Source organism: Dipodomys ordii, unplaced genomic scaffold (genome assembly GCF_000151885.1).
Source record: "Dipodomys ordii isolate 6190 unplaced genomic scaffold, Dord_2.0 Scaffold13, whole genome shotgun sequence".
NCBI lineage: Eukaryota > Metazoa > Chordata > Mammalia > Rodentia > Heteromyidae > Dipodomys > Dipodomys ordii.
Window position 1 is genome coordinate 1,582,261 of NW_012267229.1, and position 15,565 is coordinate 1,597,825.

At 36.7% G+C, this 15,565-nt stretch overlaps 1 protein-coding gene and 1 pseudogene across 1 annotated transcript in view; both read right to left on the minus strand.

Moving 5' to 3' along the window:
- Macrod2 (MACRO domain containing 2) overlaps positions 1–15,565 on the minus strand; it is a 1,827,576-nt gene that overhangs the window by 693,424 nt on the left and 1,118,587 nt on the right. The gene's annotated exons all lie outside the window — the stretch shown is intronic.
- LOC105981729 lies at positions 1,760–2,092 on the minus strand (annotated as a pseudogene).

A 15,565-nucleotide genomic window follows, 5' to 3' on the forward strand; every position in this document is an offset into this window, starting at 1 on the left:
ATAAATTAATTTAAAGGATAAATAAATAAAAAGTAAAATGGAAAGCAAAATAAGATATAGAAAATTTTAGGCTGGTAAAAACTGGTAAAAAAAAATAATGCTTATTTCACCGAATAAAGATTTCTGGTATAATATATGCTGTTCAACTAGTACTTGTTATGGGGAGAAAATTACAGGCTCATGAAATCAAAAGCAACCACAGAGATTATTTGAAAATGTTACATATATCGTAAAATAACACCTTGCTCTTGTTTTAGATTTTAAAGTTCACAAAACCCTTTCATATATGTCTGACTTCATTTCATCCCTATAATGGCCCTAAAGCGCTAGCTTCCTCTATTGTTATCCTGTTTACAAGTGAACAGATTCAGAGAATCACTGAGATGATCATTTGCCCTTTACTAATAGTGCAAGCTGAAATCCTGAAAGCCTGGTATCTTTCCTCTTATTAGCTACTCTTTGCTAAACTGCTTTTGTATTTATCTCCTCTGTTCTATTTTCATGGTCACTGCATTAGACTGTTCATACATGGGATATATATATATATAATATTATATATAATGTATAATAATGTATATTATATAATACACAATATATAATAATGTAACATATATTTCATATGAAATAATAATATGTATAATCTTAATCTTATATGCAACTGGGGAAGTTAAAACAACCTTTTACTAGCCACCTAACCCTCATTTGGAAATGTCTATAGCCTCTACATGTCTATGTGTTTAGCACCTTTTCAGATGACCTGTTTAGGGACTTTTCCTATACTGACATTATGTGGAGGCCATTTCAACCCTGATGTGCTCCATATTCTCCTGCTTCTATCTATAGCTGCTTTTATTGAGTGAAAATCAAATGCCAGTCTAAGTCAATTCTTTCAAGTATTTCCAGACTTTCCAAAGCCAACTTAGAAGAGCCTTCCACTGAGAGATTATTGCCTGTGAATACATTGTCTTACTAAATTATATGTGGTCTATGTGAATGTTTTACTCTAGAATACAACATTATTATTTTCAAAATAGTTTGTTCACTAACCAGCATAATATTTAATAAATATGAATGTCAGACCAATTCTAAAAAGCCAGTTGGCAATGAATGAGTGCAATCAAGCTGGTAGATCCATGACACTTGGCTACTCAATATGTTTTCCTCAAGAAATCATTCTCCCTCCATTTCATAATCATTTGTAGATCAACTGATTCAGCATTGGTTTCAAAGCTGGATTAGATAAGCACAGCTCAGGCCTGGCCAATCACAGTATAATACTCTCTTCTTAATTTCAGAGATTAGTTATAAGATGTCCAGTTTGCCCCAGTAAGACCAATCATAGTCTTCACATAGATTTTAGTCAAGCATATCACAACTAGTTTATCTCTTTACATTAGTCAATATTGTCCAGAGAAACAATAAAGGCTACTTAAATGGATGAATGGATGGAGACTGGGTAGATAGATTTACTAAAGGGGTTTTCTCACATGGTTATGGAAATTATAAAATCTTACAACTTTTTATTCAGTACTAGACAGGTTTAATGATACATTGCTCTTTACAGAGAAATGTAACAGGAATACACAACCATGAAGTGCAGATCCCAAATACACTGGCTTCCCACCTAGAAACATCCCAACCCTAGTCTCCCAGAAGAAGAGTAACCAGTGGAGGAATAAGAAAGTTAACTTTGTGTGTGTGTGGGGGGGGAGAGAAATAGCAATTCTGTAGTTAGCTGATAATGTTGCAATTGGGTACACTTCACTGGGCTGTTTTGGCCTTCTTATTCTTGTTCTTCTTGTCTTTCTTCTTCAGCCCATCCGTGTTAGCTCTGAGCAGGTTTGAGTAAGCCATCTGAAATTTATTCACTTCTTTGGAGCTCACCACAGTGCTGATCTTCTTCCCATCGGTAGCTCTCAAACAGACACTTATTTTCTGCAGGCTCAAGACCCTCCACAGAACCCTTCCTTGGAATGGGTTTTGTTCAACCATCATACTTCGTCAAGGTGATGAACAGGTTCCCCAGCAAGTGGCCCTTCTGGAACAGCCTGGTCAGGTCTGTCAGGAACTGCTCGCTCTCCAACAGCACCATGGCAGCGTGCTGCACAGGTTAGCCAAAGCCCAAAACAGTTAGGGAAGTCTTACAACTATTGCAAGCTAGAGATTCAGAGAATCAGTAGTTTAATCTAATCCAAATCTGAAGGCCTAAGAAGTGACGGAGGTAGACAGAGTTCAAGGCCAGAAAACCTGAAATTTTGATATCCAAAAGTATAAGAAAATTGGTGTCCTGTGTCCAGAACAGAGCCTGTGAGAGTTGACTCGTCTTTTCTATGCCTTTTTATTCTACCTAGTCTCTCAACTGTCTGGAAGGTGCCTATTACATTGAGTGAGAATGGTTCTTCCTTACTCAGACCTTTCATTAAGACATCATTCTCTTTTGAAAACACCCCTACAAACACACACACAATTTAACCAGTTACGTGTATTTCCTTTCATCAGCTAAAGTGATACCTAAAAATTATTGATAAATCATCTAGGATTTCCAACTATGAAGATGAGTGAATCTGGAGTTGCCATTCTGCCCACCACATAAAGAGAGCTTGCCTGGAAGCTAAGCCAGCACTTAGGAAAGAAAATCCAAAACATGGAAGAGACTGATACAGATAGCTGTGGTGGAAAATTTGCTTTTGATCAATTAACTGAGGTGTAATATACTCTATGGAGAGAACAAATAGTATATTTCTTTAAAAAGACTAATTCAAAAAACCAACAAAATAGGTACCAGGAAATGTGTATTTGAAAGGACGGAGGGTGGAGCCAAGGGGAGAGGGAATAGAGGAAATAGAAGAATGAAGGGGAAAAGAGGGAAGAAGGCAAGCAAGAATTTATTGTATATACCACAGAGTTGAAAAATATAAAGGAAGGGGTGGTTGAAAGGGAGTGGAAATATTGAGGGGATGATCCATATCAAGATGCATTGTATGTATAAACTACTTTGTCAAATGGCAAAAAATTCAATACATCACCCCAAAAGCAATGTGAGAAGAGTGGGTTGGAAGGGATGGATGAGAAAGTTGAAACGGTTGACACTGATCAACACTGTGTGTTCATAAACAGCTTTGGTGAATGGAAACTACTTTTTATAACTACTTGATGCTAATAAAATAGTCACAAAGAAAAGCCTTACCAGAAATCTCCAAAATTCTCTCGATATGGATCAATCCAGTCCCTTCATCTTGTCTTGAGTTATTTTATGTCAGACTAGTTACTTGCAACTGAAAACTCAGTCCCTGGTTAGTAGAGTGACCAATATCAACGTTATTCATAAAATGTAACCAGATCAAATCAGGTCATCTAGCTCTGGAAGAAATATTCCTGAGGAAGTGGCACGTGGCTCAAGTGGTAGAGTGCTCACCTTGAGCTGAAATGCTGAGGGACAGCACCCAGGCCCAGAGTTCAAGCCCCACAATGACCAAAAAAAAAAATCTACCTGGAAGAAATTTCCCTTAGACCCTACACCTCTAGCTATTTTTAAAAGTCAGGATGAAAATACCTACAACACAAAGTACTCTTGACTGTTCATTTCGTACAGCAAAATCATGAATGAGCTTGCTGAACATTTCAAAGAATTCTAAGAAATATAGACAGAAGAACAATAATTGAAAATAGCAAATGCTAATAGCTGTTTAATTATAAAAGCATCATTGCATACTTCATAATAAATACATCTAATAAGTCAGCATTAATCAGGTTACAGACTTTAATGATTTAAATCTTAAGCAAGAGTGAAGATCTGTTTAGCTGTTGCAAAACAGAAGAAAAGAAGAGAAATTCACAAGCCCTGAGCCTTTTCTCTTCTCTAGTATAGCTTCCCATCTCCTCTTTCTGTTTCTACTGCAGGCTTCTCTGTCTATCACGATCAGAGGGTAAATGGGAATTTATGTCCATCATAAAACGCTGTCCAATAGTAGTTTTACAAGATTTATATTCATACATTAAGTCACTCTGTCCTTTCTCGTGTACCTCCAATAAACCTTGTGGTTCTCCCTCATCATTTCATGCCAAATGAAAAGTGGTAGTATTACCAGATTTGCAATTAATTATCATGAAATATGATTCTAAATGATTTAATGTCTTTGTTAAGAAGCCATGGTAACATGGAGCACAATGCTGGAAAACACCATTAAAGCGATCATTTATCTATGACATTTACATTCTGTTCATAGTCAAAAAAAAGTTAATTGACAAAGCACAGCTATACAGTATTTACTGAGAAAACAGCTCTCTCTTGCTGCTGGCTTAGCATATTAACGTTTCATTTCATAAGATATAACTTTTCTTATATATATCATAAGATGTAACTTTTCTTAATAATGATCTTGAAAGTGATCTTTCCTTTCTTTTAAAATGAATTCATGGGAAAATAACCCTTCCTTGACAAAGAACCTCTGAGCTGATAAAACAGAATTTCCATTTTTCTCAGAAGGTAACATGTTGTAGGAAGGTGTCACAGAACAATTTAACTTTGACTAGGTAACTCTCCTTTTCTAAACAGGAAGTGCTTTTAGGGAGGGTTCACTAAAGTTTTCATCTCTCTAATACATATCTATCTCCAAAATATACATATTCTCTAGGTTCTACAACTTTATAAAGACAAATCAAGTAGCAGTAGCTTATGAAGGATGAAAAATATTGCAGACTCACTGGGTCATCAGAGTCTAGATCTAAGATATTTTTACTTGATTCATAGCTGCTTAGATTGATTTAAATCTGATAAACATCATCCACTGGGCTAGAAAGCACATGCATTACTTGCTAAAAATCAAACTTATGTGGTCCCACTAAGTAAAATAGTACCCACTTTCTCTCCAGTATATTTGTCCAGTATTATGTCTTTATAGCCCTTATCTCCATCTATCTTCTTATCTCCTTATAGCCCTATCCCCTATCCTATCTTCATTTAATTTCCTTTTACCTAACCACCTTAAATGAGAATGTGCACTCCTTGAGTGCAGTGTCTTTTTCGTCCCTTTCCTTTCCTTTTCCAACCTACATTCTCATGTGCTCTTATTAAAACCATGAGAACATTTCTTCCTCTTCCTATACTGATGAATTCCTTGACATCATCTGTTTCTTCAGCTCCTTTTCTCTGTATTTTCTTCACCACTGCCCAACTTGAAAATTACAGAATGAGTTTCCTAGACTAGGTAACTTGTGGGGAGGAATGGGGTTGGGATAGACGAGGGGAGAATGATGGATAGGCTTTGCATTAACCCAGTACTTATAAAATGATGTGTTGAATTGAAACCCCTTTGTATAATGACTTAAAGATAACTTAAAAAAATATAAGGAACTTATTCCTAGTCATTTCTATAATAGTTTTCAAATTCTGATTTAATTTTAAACTAACAATTCTTATTTGTGGATGAAAAACAAGGTATCATTTTCAAAAGTTAAACACATTGCTCTCATCCAAATGCAAAGTGAACATGTATGAAGAATTTATTTAACTTCTTAATGAAGGAAATAGCATCATGACAAAGCTGGTTCAAGTCAGCTTTGATAGACTGTATGTATATTGTCCCTGAAAGAAGTATGGAGTTGGATTACCAAGAGAGAAACAAAGCTACTATTACTCTCATCATAATTAATATTGACCTTAGGATTAGCTTTTCTGCCAAATCACACTTCTATTTGACAAGAACTATTTTCATCACTTCCCATTTTCTTCAAGCAAGTATTTACCTGCAGAGAGCCACAAATACCTAAACAAAAGGAAGACAATGGGAATACGTTTATAGAGATAAATTTATCTTTGGGTAAGCCTGTTATATGATACCCCAGTATAACATTGAAGGAATAGGCAGGCATTTGTTTATCTACTTACAAGATTTTGATATTATATTGGTCATTGGATATTATATTTGGTCATAATTTTAATGGGGGCTAATATGGTCCTATCAGGAAACTAACCTTAAAATATTACAGACATTTTCACCATATCATTGACAATATAAATCACATTTACTTGCCTATCAATCAAGTATTTAGCCTCTACTAAACATGCATGTATGTGTGCATATGACTGAATGTATAGATTTAAAAGGTAACTACACTCATTTTACAGATAATAAAAATGATGGTCATGGGGCTCAACCTATCTAAGATCATCCAGTCAATGGTTAAGTAAATAATCCAGTTTTGTTCTCTATGTTTCATTATAAAATCAATAAATCTTTTCCTGGAGGCCTCCAATAGAACTTTGGTGTCGCATTAGAAAGAATTAATTTATGAAATCATTGGAAATTTTTACCTAATATGAAATCACTTTGGTTAGAGACACAGAACATTCTAAATGGAGTCTAGAAGTCATCCTAACAGACCACACAAACTCAGAGCAGCCTATAGTCGTAACTGAAAGTCAACCAATCAGATCGACATATGTTTAAAGACCTCATCTGTAGATTCTTCTTCCTTAAGCCCAAATCCCTCTTCTCTTCTGAATGAATTTTCAGTTTCGTCCAGATCTGCTTCTCCAGAATTGTAATTCCTAGTATACCAAAATAAGTGTTTTTGTACTTTTACATCCCTAGGATTGATTATGACAGGCTGGATCAAAAGCCATTCTTAATCCATTTGCCCAAAATATCAGTGAGATCTCTTAAATTGTAGGATAGGTATCTCAAGCTTGAGCAATGTTGGTGGTGGGTGAACACAGAGCTCTGTTGAACAATAAGGAAAATTGAATATCATTAAGTAGTTTCCTATAAGGTGGACTAGTTTCGTCAACTTAGATGTTTGTAATTTTTTGTGGTCTTGTTCAAATGTAGGTTCTGGCTGGGGAAGTCTTGATTGGGGCTGAAATCTTGTATTTTTAACAAAAGTCTTTTATTTTCTTCTTTTTTTCTTTTTTTATTGTGAAAATACTGTACAGAGGGGTTACAATTACATGGGCAAGATAAGTTGATGTTAGGGAAATGAACCCTAAGATATGTATTCAAATATTTTTTTCATGCAATTGTTTCTAACTTATTTATAAGATGATTTCTTTGTTGCTTTGTATGTCCCTCCCCCATGGTATAAGCCCTGTTTTCACTGTATTTGATGTTGGTATAATTTGTACAGGGGAAGGGCAAAAACAAATCGTTTAACTAGGGATACAGGTGGACCCATTGCAACAATGAGATGTACAAGTCGTTATGTCGAAAAACGAACTTAACAAAAAGTCTTTAGTAATTATGATGCTACAGTGAAAAGTAGTATGGTACTGTGGAAGTAAGATGACTGCACTAGATTTTTAGCTATGTGATTTGGTATAGGTCACTTAAATTCAAAAGAGGGAGAAAGAGGGAGAGAGAGAATTAGGGAAAGAAGGAAAGAGGGAGGGAGGGAAGGTAGAAGAAAGGGAAGGCAGAAGGGAAGGAAGGAGGGAAAAAGTTGGGGGGGTGATTGAGGAAGATTGGAGGTGAAATGGAGGAAGGAGGAAAAAGGAAGGTATGGGATTATCTCTATGCTCACTTTTAATTTATCAAGGTCATTCTTCAGTAACAAATTAGAGAACTGGGCAGAAATACAAAAATAAGAGGGTGTTTAATAAGGTTATTTGGGAAGAAAAAATAGATAATGTATAATAATAGAATTCTGGGAATGCTGATGTGTGTGTATACATGTGCATATGTGTACATATATACCATAAAATAAAAAGCCTCAGGGTCCCAGCAAGATATATTGAACTATCCCAAAGATGTCATGGTTATGAAACTTGTGTAACATATAAGCCAATAAAAAAAAAAAAAAGTTAGCCAGGCGCTGGTGGCTCATGCCTGTAATCCTAGCTACTGAGGAGGCTGAGATCTGAGGATAGTGGTTCAAAGCCAGTCCAGGCAAGTAAGTCTGTGAGACTCTTATCTCCAATTAACTACCAGAAAACTGGAAGTGGTGTTGTGGCTCAAGTGGTAGAGCACTTGTCTTGAGCTGAAGAGCACAGGGACAGTGCCCAGGCCTAGAGTTCAAGCCCCATGACAGAAAAGAAAAAGAAAAAGAAAGAAAGAAAGAAAGAAAGAAAGAAAGAAAGAAAGAAAGAAAGAAAGAAAGAAAGAAAGAAAGAAAGAAAGAAAGAAAGGAAAGTTACCCTGTCTTTGGGCTACTTAATAATACATCTGGGTTGGTTCCATATCTTAGCTATGGTAAATAATGCTGCAATAAACATGGTTGTGCTGGTAGCTTTAGTATGGTCTTGTTTGTGATCATTTGGGTAAATGCCCAAAAGTGGGATTGCAAAAGGTCAGATAAGCTGATGTTAGGTGAAATGAACCCCAAGATAAATATTCAATTGTTTTTGCTTTCATGCAATTGTTTCTAACATAGTTATAAGATGATTTCTTGTTGCTTTGTATGTCCCTCCTCCACGGTATAACCCCTGCTTTCACTGTATTTGGTGTTAGTATAATTTGTGGAGGGGAAGGGAAAAAAAACAAATTGTTTAAATAGGGATACAGGTGGACCCATTGCAACAATGAGATGTACAAGACATTATGTTAAAAAACGAACTTTACAACTTGGGTGGGGGTGGGGGGGCAGGGGGGGGAGGAGGGAGGGCAGTAGGGGGAAGGGGGGCAAGGGGCGGGGGGGCAGAGATGGGAAGGGATGGGAAGGGGAAACAAGGGAGGAGGCAACAATGCTTGATAAGAAATGTACTCATTATCTTGCTCATGTAATTGTGACCCTTCTGTATGATATTTTCACAAATAAATAAATAATGATGTATCAAGTAAAAAAAACATACAAAAAACAATGCATCTATTATAGTTTTGATTGCAGAGTTTAGAAGACTAATGATTTTATCCTGTCATTAAATCTGGTAAGAAACTGGGGCAGACTTAGGGGACAGGTAATAAGGAAAATGGGGAAGAAAGGAGAATCCTCATCTGAGAATGTGATCAACAAGCAATCATTCAGTGAGGGAACAACTAGGTGTGTGAGAGAAGGAAAAAAAAAAGCAAACCGTTCTCAGTAGCAGAATGAACTCCTGTAATAAGACCATGTTAGGAACCCTGGAGTTTGGCAAGAAGGCCAGAGTCTGAATCCCTCCCAGTCTGGGTGTGTCCTCTTTACTTCTCTAAAACCTCAGCTTCCACGGCTGTAAGATAAAGAAAACAAAACTTTCCTTCCCTAAAGAAGTAAATAGTAGTGACAAATAAGAAAGGTATCTTCATAGAGTATGTATTTAACAAACAGGAGTTCATATCATTATAATAATTCATGAAAAGCAATCTAAGCTAGAAGGCATGTCTGGAATACATATAACAGGTATTCCCAAAGAGGAAGAATTGCAGTAGTGTCCCCAGGCACCCGACAGACAAGGCATGACCTGCAGGTCCACTGGTTCACATAGTGCCTGCACTCTGACCAGTAATATTGGTAACCTGAACCTGTATTATGAATTCTCAAAAAAGAAATGATGCTCTCCTTAACCTCTACCTCCTCCAAGCTCACCTATCCACACTCTACCTTAGGTCAAGTTATTAGAGGACCAAAGGTGGATATAATGCTTACAAGAAATAAAAATTCTTTCTTATTGGTTCTTAAAAACACTTTTACAACAAGAGCCTTTACTGTGGATTTTGTTAATATGTGTTCCAATGTTCTGTAAACTTTTCCTAAATGTAACATGGTTATTAAGGTGCTCTGCTTTCTCCTCATGTCTAGCTACATTACATTACATATGAGCTTGAAGTGCATTTCTAAAAGGTAAATATCCATGCAAACATTGAGTTCTGTGTCCTCAATGACAAAAAAGGGAGCCCAGGAATTTTTGCTTAAAACTTGCAAATAACTTATCAGCAGAAATTTTCTTTCTTGGAGGCAAGAGCAATGAAAGAATTTAAAAATAGGTTTTCTTTGGTAAATAAATTACATTTGGGCCTTCTTTCTATGAGGATCCGAAAACTTTTAAACAACTGTGGGAGACACATGTGAATGTAAAGGTCATGGCATTTTGAACCCTCAAGGCCTGGTTCTCTACAATGGTCCACATGACCTTTGGTGAAGCATTTCTTAGAACACCTGGGATTCACAGCAAAATAGGATTCACTCCCTGGACTGGCTGCTCTCTGCAGGTGCCATGACAGCTGCATGGACACTGACCCATCTACAAACATGAAAGTTAGCTTTGTAGCTGAAAGTCAATGAAGAGAAATGCTAGCCCCATGTTGCAATGTGTTCTTCGGTTTTATACCTCAAACAATGATGTCAAACCAATTTCTGAGAACACAAAACAGCAGTGTTTGTTTCTAATTTAACTCGAACAAATTACCAAAGAATTGATCACAAAAAAATCATACCCAAGTTCCCCTGGAATTAACTTGTTTTGTCTTGTTTTGTTTTTGAGATGAGGTCTCTCTGCATAACCCAGGCTGGCCTCAAACTCACAATCCACCTTGCCTCAGCCTGCTAAATCCTGGGATTGCAGGTTTATACTCCCACACCTGTTGGAATTATTCCTTTGAATTCCTTGAGAATATTTTTAAATCAGGGCAGTTTAAAAGTAGTTCTTTCTACAAACAGCAATTAATCATCTAACTTTGTTTAATACAGTTAAAAAAAATCCTGAAAAACTTTAGGCTAAGAGACTAGGTTAATAAACAACATTGTTAATAAAGTTTTCTTTTAACATATAAATCTAGAACTCAAGCATTTAGAACAGCTGGAGCTTGTTTTTAATTATCATAATTTTAATAAAACAATTCTATTTCTGGGATTGTTTATGCTTATTTCACGCAGGAGTGAGTTTCATGAAAGCAGGAAGTAGTTAACTTTTGTTCCTTTTCATCTCAGCACATAGGAAAGTGTAAAACACCTAGCAGATAGTTCAATACTTAATGAATGAATAAATGAAACCCAGTCATTCTCATTTGAGTCAAAACTCAGAGAAATGTAGAGAACAGCTAAAATATTGAGCTCTTCCATACCATGAAGCAGCTGGCCCATTTCTACATACCACCTACATTTTGTTGAGCTTGAGTTATTAGAGAAACAGAAGCAAGGAGAAGAAGAACAAGGTTGGCAAGTCCCAAGACCAGTTCAATATGTCTACTTGATAATGAAGCATAAACTAATTCCAGATCAGTTGAGCATTGAGCTACTTCCATCTAATAGTTATGGGTTCAAACGCAGCTTCAGTCAGGCATGATTCTTTCATTAAATGAATTTTATGTCCCCAAAGAAATGTACTCTTGACTTAAATAATTGTAACCCCTCTGTACATTGCCTTTATTGTAACAATAAAAAAATAAGTAAAAAAGGAGAAGGAAGGGAACTGCCTGTGCAGCTGTGCTTTCTCATTATAATAGATTCAAGTGGACCATTCCAAAATTACAACAGCAACTTGCTTGCACTTGCCCTGTCCATTTTTGTTCCTCAGATGGTAAACACCTTTCCCCAGGTTCTCTTTTTCATGCTAGTGATGAGGTAAAGCTGCCTCATTAAGCCCTTAGAGCATTCTTAGCTCACCTCACCTTTAACAGAAGGCTAAGGACAGTCATCATTATAATAGCCACTGCTTATTTAGGGCTTGTGTTGAGCCAACACTGAGATAAGTTCTTGGCATATATTATCTTCAGTCCTCTTACTATGGCCAGGTAGGTATTAGTATTCTCATTTAAAAGATAAAGAAATGAAAGCTCAGAGTAATCAAATAAATTCTCCACGGTTATAGCTATCAGGTGGGAAAGACAGAATTAAAATAGACTTTTTGTCAGACATTCAGATCTGAATTCTCTCACTATCCTTAATACACCGTGTCCTCAAAAAGAAAACATTCAGTTACCACAGCCAATGACTATATCCAGATACCCTAAGTGTCAAAAGACAATTCACTTTAGCTATCCATTCTGGTTCTCCTCTAGGCCTTCAGGACAAATGACCTTTCCCTCATGCTAAGGTCTTTTGTGCCTACTCAGCAGTTTTCTCAAAACTAGTCTCCTTTGCTGGCTTTCATTTTCCTTGCAATTCACTGTGAAGAAGCCATTAGCTTGAGTAGGGAAGTTTAATTTTTAGAGTCTCAGACAACATAAGTGATTCTAATGTATGTCCGTGATTTCAAGGTCAAGATAAGATATGAGCAAATACAGAATCTTTTCACGGAAAGTACCATGGCAATTCCAGGCTAATTAGGACTGGGGACCATGGGAATAGAACAATGGCTTTGGATGGGCAAATGGATTGGCAATTGCAAAAACTGTGCCGCAGAAATTATACTTTATGTGGAAGTATATTATATCGAGTATTTTATTCTCCAAAAACAAAGGATAACTGCCTTTGCTGTGATCTGAAAATGATCCATCCCCAGTCTCCAACAGGCAAGTGGAGCTCTGAAGTTATTTTTTCATTCTGTGCCTTCAGGACCAGAAATCCTTATTATTCACATGGTAATTGGAAATGATAAGTATATACACTGCTGAAGAGAAACAAAAGAGCAGCCTGTGAACAATGATCTTGGTGTCAGATGTGAGATTCTTCACAAATGCATTAGCAAAAATACAAAAAGGAAAGTTCTGAGTGTAACAGTTTACTTACAATTGAATCATGACCAAAAAAAAAATCCATTGACCATATAAATTAATTTCCCCTATGGGTATCTTGAATGAATTCTAAGGAAATAGCCTCTTACAAAATACAATTTCAGTTATGATTTTAGTAGATAAACCCAATGTTTTTTTTGATACACACCAGGAGGTGGAAAAATATTTGGAAACCTTCCAAATATTTTTGTAAAAAAAATCTTAAAAGAAATGCTAATATATCAGGACTGTACTAGAACAGCCACAAAACAGAAGTTTATTTTAAACCCACAGTTTTATGCCTCCATGCACATTTTCAGATTCCCTTTCTTAGCACATAATTATTTTTCTAATTAACTAATTAGACATTTTACCAGGCTTAAAGACTATGGGGGTTAAACACATAACTGTTTAATGGTGACTGTTACTGAAAAAATAGTGTTAATTTAAGAGTTGAGGTCTTAATCATATTTTTTATTTTTTTCCCCTATGAATGTAATTTTGTGTAAGGCAATGCTTTATCATAACTATTAAGGGAGGCTGGAAAGAGAAGAAAGCTCAAGCCTCTATTGTGTAGTTCAGAGTTTTATAGATGAAAGTATAGTATTGCTAATAAACTTACAAAATGTAAAGGCACTTTCCTCAGCCATTCCTACATGGACTCAAGCATGAATAAAGGAGGGGAAGGCAAAGAGAACTTCTATGGAAATTAGGGTTCACCTACATTTTAATTAATTAATTTACCAAAGTAATTGTTCAATAAATCAATAATGAATTTGTACTATTTATCAGGAGAAGAGCTAGGCACGTTGTGTGCATGATACATTCATTGAAATTTAATAAATATTTACCTGGCTCCTACTATGTCAGGTAAGGAGATAGGCCCATTCTGTACATGGTATTTTTGTTCAAATTTAATAAATATTTGTTCAATTCTTACTATGTCAGGAAAAAAGTTAGGCACAGTATACATGTGTGTACATTGTGAAGTATGCATTTGTTCAAATTTAGTAAACATTGTTGGGTTCCTATTATGAACAAATGCTATTTTATAAACTAAAAAGTAGTATAGACATAGCTTTGCCCTCATGTGACTTTTCTAGTCTTTTTGGAGAAAGTGGGGAATCTATTATGGTCTGAATACACATGTTCCCCCAAATTCATATATACAATTAGCTCTGGGTGCTATTGGCTCACATATGTAATTCTAGTTACTCAGGAGACTGAGATCTGAGGATCATGGTTTGAAGTTAAGCCAGGCAAGAAACTCCATGACATTCTTAACTCTTCTAAACTACCAAAAAATCCAGAAATGGATCTTTGATGTAAGTGGTAGAGTGCTAGCTTTGAGCACAAAAGAATGTCAAGAACTGTTCCCAGGCTCAGAGGTCAAGCCCCAGGACTGGCTTGTAAGGTCTGCTCCTGGATGGCGAGCAGACTCCACCCTCCTCACAGCAAAGTCTCCGCCCAGTTACCTGTGTTACCTAGGCAACTGGCACACCTGGAAGAGGTCACATCTGCATCCACTGAGGTCACATCTAAATTTGATGTGGCCACAACTTTCTCCGCCCATACCCTAGATAAGGCCTAGCCCAGGCCCAGACGCATTCTTTTCTAGTGCTTTTCTAGCTCTTTTCTAGCTTTTCTCTTTTCTAGCTATTTTCTCTCTTTTCTAGCTCTCTCTTAGCTCTTTTCCCTAGATCTTTCTCTTTCTCTCTCTCTTTTCCAGCTCTCTCTTTCCAAGGTCTTTCCCAGCCACGTGGAAGGCCAACATGGCCTGGTGCCAGCCAGAACGATGAATAAACTTACCCCTTATCTGAATACCACGTGCATGGTGATGTTCTTACTTGGCCACCTCTTTTTAAAAACCTAACATGGGGCTGAGAAGGTGGCTCAGTGGTAGAGTACTTGCCTTGCATGCCTGAGGCCCTGGGTTCAATTCCTCAGCACCACATAAGCAAAAAGAAAAAAACCAGAGGTGGTGCTGTGGCTCAAGTGGTAGAGTGCTAGCCTTGAGCTGAGGAGCTGAGAGACAGCACCCAGGCCCAGAGTTCAGGCCCCACGACCGGACCCAAAAAATAAAGAAATAAATAAAAACCTAACATGGCTAAATAAATAAATAGGAAGATGAAGTTATTAGGAGGTGGATCTCTGTGGGTGATTAAAGCATAAGAATATAATCCTTTGATTCTTATCTAAGGGAGCCCAAGGGACCTGCCTGTCCCCTTCTACCACAAAAGACCCAGAAACAAGATGCATCCAATGAGCCAGAGAGTAGTCCTCAACTTGATGTCAAATCTGCTACTGCCTTATTCTTCTTAAACTTCTATATCCCTAAAACTATAAGGAGCAAATTTCTGTTGTTTCCAAGCCATGCAATTATGGTAGTTTGTTACATTAGCACAATTGATTAAAGCAGGATTAGTCATTTGAAGTTCAAGTTTTGTGGGAGGCTGAAGCTTAAATGATCACAAAAACTGGTGTATATAAGCATGAGATGCTAAAGCTGAAGCTTTATTAATTTCAAGAAAAAAATCTGCCTGGAGCTCTGTGTGCTGATGACCCCTTTCACCTTCTATTTTGGTGTATTCCAACTGGAATACATCAAATGTACTTCTTTTGAGACTTAAGAGTATTTAAGCTGTTCAGCGTCTTTTAATAAATGCAAATTCTTCTAAATGAGATCACAACTTAAGGTGTTATTATCTCACAGGTGGGGGCTAATAGGTGCCAAATAAATATTGAATTAATTGATGGAAGGGGTTAAGGAAAAGCTTGTTAACAAGGCAGAAAGTAGAAAAGTGTGCAGTAGGTAGTTTCAGGGACACTAATAGACAATAAGAAGTATTGAGAAGAGCAAGTGCACTTGAAACATGCATCTTCTTCCTCACAAATGCCTGTAGGGTATACCTGCACAAGATGACAAAGTGGCATCAAAGTCCCCAGTCATTAAAATCACAGCTTTACTTCAGTAAATCCTAAAAGAAAGAAAGATGGTCCCAGAG